The sequence below is a fragment of the Euleptes europaea genome, chromosome 10, assembly GCF_029931775.1.
Source record: "Euleptes europaea isolate rEulEur1 chromosome 10, rEulEur1.hap1, whole genome shotgun sequence".
Classification (NCBI taxonomy): domain Eukaryota; kingdom Metazoa; phylum Chordata; class Lepidosauria; order Squamata; family Sphaerodactylidae; genus Euleptes; species Euleptes europaea.
In genome coordinates, this window is record NC_079321.1 from 74,287,268 (window position 1) to 74,292,543 (window position 5,276).

A 5,276-nucleotide genomic window follows, 5' to 3' on the forward strand; every position below is an offset into this window, starting at 1 on the left:
ATAGACCAGTACAGAAAGAGCTGAGCACACCACTCTGCCTACTGATTCTCTCCAGAAAATACCCTCCCCCCCCCAAAAAAAAACATATATCAAGGGACTGAAAATTTCTAGTTCTGCCCTGAGGATCCTAACTCATATGCAACACCATAGAAGATTCCTTGAGGATCTTTTGTCCTTGTCTATCTATAGACTTGTAGCTCTGTAAAGGTAGTTGTTCCCAGTAGCCAGGAAGTAGGGCCTTGTATGAAATTAGTGGGCAGGAGGGATCACCAATTGCATCAGAGAAGTAGGAATCTTGGCATATCCAGTGCTCACAAAAGTGTCTGGGAATACCTTACTTTCTCTGGAGTTTCATCTTAGCCCATTGTTTTATCTCCCAACTGCCCAGTTATCAGCTGCAGTGAAAGTGCATAAAAGTCCATGGACTAATGGGCCGAATCCAACATTGCTTACATATACCCTTTTGTTTCTTCTCATGGTTGCAAGTATTTTGGGCATGTATGGACTTTGATTTATTTGTTCTTTGTATTTTTGTCACAGATCAGCATTTTGGAAAACAAAAGTACATCTCTTGATTTAAGTGTTGCAACAATGAACAGCCGAACAGCTGAAATGAGAGCTATGCTGAACAATGAGGAGCAGAATAATCTTGAGCTAAAAAAAGATAAAGCTTTGCTGGTTGATCTTATATCTACCCTAGAAAACAAGGTACTCTTTTGTCCCATGTCTGTGGGCTTTTCCAGATTCTCATTTTCCTCACTTGTAAGTTCCTGTTCCCTGCAGATTTAAAAGGCAGGTTTTTATGCTGGACATAAACCAGTGTAATATTTAATCAACCATTAGAGGGAGCACAACACATGCAGAACAGGAACTTACAAGCAAGGAAAATGAGAATGCGGAAAAGCCCTATGTTAGGTTTAGGGGATTGCAAATAAGGTATATTAGGCCTGAACTTAAAGAATGCTCTTAAGAAGTCACTACCATGTAGACATATTATTTACTAATAATGTGGGTTGTTCTGTGGCATGAGCTTTCCTAAACAGTAGTCTGTCTCATCAAAAGATACAGAAAGCATATGTGTATGTAATGATTAAGTATCTTCCCAACCAATATTATGTGTGTTCCTTTTGAAGTCAGTTCCGTGAATTCAGTAGATATACACCCATGCAAGAATGTATAGGATTTCAGCCTTGATTTTAAAAATCAAACCAATTTGCATTTGGTTGTGTACTTAGGAAAGAATTCTACTTAACTTCATCATTTTTGTCCTTTAGCTTGCAGGGCAAGAAGCCAGTTTCCTGAAGGCCTCCACAAAGATGCTGCAGCTGGATGAAGCAATTTCATTATTAAAAAGAAAGTATGTGCTGCATCAGTCTCTAGAACCAAAAAATGGGAAATCTCCAAAATGGCAAATTCCATAAAGAAACTCAACAAGTCAATGACAGATACTGTAGCTGATACCTGAGAATATTAATCTGCAAGTCTAGACTGGCATTACTTCCAGGTGAACAGAGTTATTCGGACACTGAGTAAAATTCATTTGATATAATGGAACTTGAAGAATTACAGCCTATTCCTGAGGGGAAGGGCTGAGCTGGTGGCTGGAGGCGGCGCCACCATGCCACTTCCAAAGGAAGATTCACCCCCACACACACCGAAACCAAAATGCTGACCTCACCCTCGAGCCTCGTGGAACCGCTCCATAGGGTTCCATGGTGATATGCCACCTAAAAAGGTGGCGTACATTGGGCTGAGGGCAAAGGGGGCGTTCCCGGCCTGAACGGGCTTTGGGAGGCCACCTAAAGGCGGCTCCTCCCCTGGACTGCCCCTGGAACCCCCTTCCCTGGGAAAATGGCACATAGAAGTGCGCCATCTCGATGCCTGTGGAAGGCTGAGCCGGTGTCCCAGCGATTTTGCTTAATTTGTATAAATTCAGATCCCACTTATAAGAACATGTTTAATTCAGACTTGGACAAGGGCTGGAAAGGTGATTATAACTGAGGACGTTTTATCCTTTTCATGTATTTTACTTTTTAAAATGTAAGCTACCTTGAGAGCTTCTTAGCCAAATGGCAGGCTATAAATGAAGTAAGAGCATTATTGTGCAATTCTACCTTGTCACATCTCAGAAGCTAAGCAGGGTTGGCCCTCATCAGTATTTGGATGGGAGACCATCAAGGAATACCAAGGTCATTACGCTGAGGCAGGCAATGGCAAACTACCTCTGTTTGTCTCTTGCCTTGAGAACCCCATGGGGTCACTATAAGTTGTCACGGTCTCTGACATAATTATGGTATTTTGTGTACATGTGCAGAATTAATTCCATGTAGAGCTTGAACACAACATACAAACTGAACCACAAACTGCAGAGATTTGTGTAATGAAAAGCCTGGCAACAGCTTGCAAAATGCAAAGGGAAGGCGCGCGGGCTGGCTGTGGCAGCGGCCGCGGGGCCCTGCCTGCGCGCAGGAAGGCCCCGCTGGCTGCTCCCAGGCCGCAGAAAAGGCGGGGGGGTGGCCGCGGGGCCTGCCTGCACGCAGGAAGGCCCCGCTGGCCGCTCCCAGGCCACAGAAAAGGCACGGGGGGGACGGCGGGGGCGCCCGTTGGGCCTGCCTGCGCGCAGGAAAGCCCCGCTGGCCACTCCCAGGCCGCAGAAAAGGTGCGCGGGATGGCGGCGGCGGCGGTAAGTCCCCCCTCTCTCCCCCCTCCCCTCCCCTCCCGTATTGACCCGCGTATAAGCCGAGTTGGCTTTTTTCAGCTCTTTTTTTTGGCTGAAAAACTCGGCTTATACGCGAGTATATACGGTAAATATATTACTCTAGACTTTATGAACTAGATACTTTGAACTGTATCAGAATAATTTGTTATATTTTAGAAGTTGGATTTTGAAACTGAATAGTATGTAAGATTTGCTTGCTTTTACTTCATACATTGTAAATACATACATTGTACTTTGACAAGAGTTTTTATAGAAGTGTTAAAGACTTGATAATCTGCATTTACACATATTTTACTAGAAGTATATCAATAAAAAGACTTGCTTTTTAAAAGTAGGTAAAGTTGTTGAGTCCTGCTTACTCGACGACTGGCTGAATAAGATAGCTTCACTTCTCAGTAAGTGATACATTCTAAGAGCCTGTCATCTGAACAGCACAACCCGCTTCAAAGTTGGCTGCGATTTGACAGCTAAATAAATAAATAAAAATGAAGACTTACCTTTTTTTTTATTAGTTTTGTTAGGGCCCCATAGTTGGGGCCATTTTGAGATGGGGATTGTGTAATCGGAGCCAACTTGGTGTGACCAACTTTCCAGGTATATCACCCAACAGAAGACTAGTCTGCAAGCAGAAGAGTCATTAAAAGATGGGGCTTACCCAGTCCCATCCAGAGGAATATACCCTTCAAATAAAAACAGCCAGCTTCAACAGCTGCTGACACATCTTCTGAAGGAGATTTCTTCATCCACGTGGATGAGCAATCTCCTTCAGTCAGCCCCCATGGTCGAGACTTTGGCTGGCTCCAGTCTCACACACACCCCCCTGAAAACCTGCTGTCAAACTGAAGGTTGCCACGAGTAGAGGCTTCGTTTCCCCACACCGTGACCATCTCTTGGAATCAGATTTTTCATGACAACAATAAAGGACTGCTCACAGGATGTCATTTGCCACCAAACGGAATGTTTTCCATGCTTTATTTCTCTTGCATTTAAGCCTTTTCCCTCCATTTGGCAGCTCATTTGCATGGACATCATGCAAAGTGACCCAGAAACAAAGGCAGACCCTAGACTTTGAGGCACCAGCCTAGAATCAGCTCTTTCTGCCAGTCCTTGCTGAAAAAAATCAGGCCGAGAAAACCCGAACCCAAAATTTGCCAAAAATATTTTTTGCACAACCCTACTTGTAACCAATGAGATCCCATTATAGAGTGGGACTTCTCCACTTCCCAACTTCCACTGAGCTCCCTGAAGCTTTGTTCCTGGGGATCAGCAGATGCTTGGAAACAAAATAGAGGGCAAAGTGGGAATCAGCAGTGTTAGTGGGAAAATCAGTAATCCAGAGACAGAGGTGCCCTTAGGTTTTGAAATTGTATGGTTGAATAAAAGACAATGATTTACATACTGGATTAGGACATACAAGCAAATGATGGTTTTGAATGAAATGATTACACAGGGATCTGCATTTGAGTTTAAACTCAGTTATATGTTTTTGTGTTTCATTTCCATGTCAAGTTTTAATTATATCTATTTTAGGCAGTATTATCAAAACATATTTCAAAAAATTAAAAGTACAGAATATCTTAATCCAATCCTTTGCATTTGCAGCACTAATGCTTAGCACAGCAGTTGCCTGTTCAATCTTATGCACGTTTTAGTTGGCACAGCAAATCTTAGGCCATGCCATTATTGTAGTCATGTTGCTCCTTTCAGATCCCCAGAACGTTGCCTTTGTGGGAATAATGAGGTTACCAAAGCCACTGGGAGAAGGAGAGAAGCAGAGGAGGTTTGGCTGTGTTCAAAAAAGGGCCATGATCTTGTAAGCGCCACCAAATATTATCTCTCAGTCCTGAAATTTGAGTGGTGGGATCAATTTGGCTAAAATATGGTGGGTGTGTTTTTAGCCAGAATATAAATTAATTGTTTGTCAGTTGTCCTGGAATTTCTTATTAGGCACACTGGGTCACCGTAAAGGTTGAACCTGGAAACAACCACCCCCAAACCAGAGACTCCTTAAACGTTCATGCGTTCGATCCTGGCTGAATCCTGGCTGGAACAGGAAAGAAAGGAGGCTAAAGCGACCGTGCGTTTTCGCCCAAAGAGACCACCACAATCTTGCTTTCTCAGAAGCAGTATATCATCACATAATTTGTGAGGCGCCTTGCCCGGGGACAGGCTGGCCCCTCTTCCCGCCGCGACACGCGCCTCCCACACCTCCGATTCTGAGTCGGACGAAGGAGGGAAGCACCGGGTAACCGCTATCGCCTTCTAGGGACGGCCTCCTTTCCTGCCCCTGCCCCTCCTGCCCTTCCCCCAGCATCTATAAAGGGGTGGAGCCTTCCCTCAGTCCCCCCGGCTTTTCCCCGCCTCCCCAACACTCAGCTGTTGGGCGGGGAGACAGCGCAGGCGCCGCAACCGGCGTTCTTGTGGCTGCTGCCCCCACTCTCCAGGCATGGCCTGTTTACGGGTGCCTCGTGGCCCCGCCAACCTTCTCCCCAGCCCGCCTGCCAGCTGGGAGGCAGCTGCAAACCTGGGGCCGCATCGGCGCTTCCCAGCCGCTCCT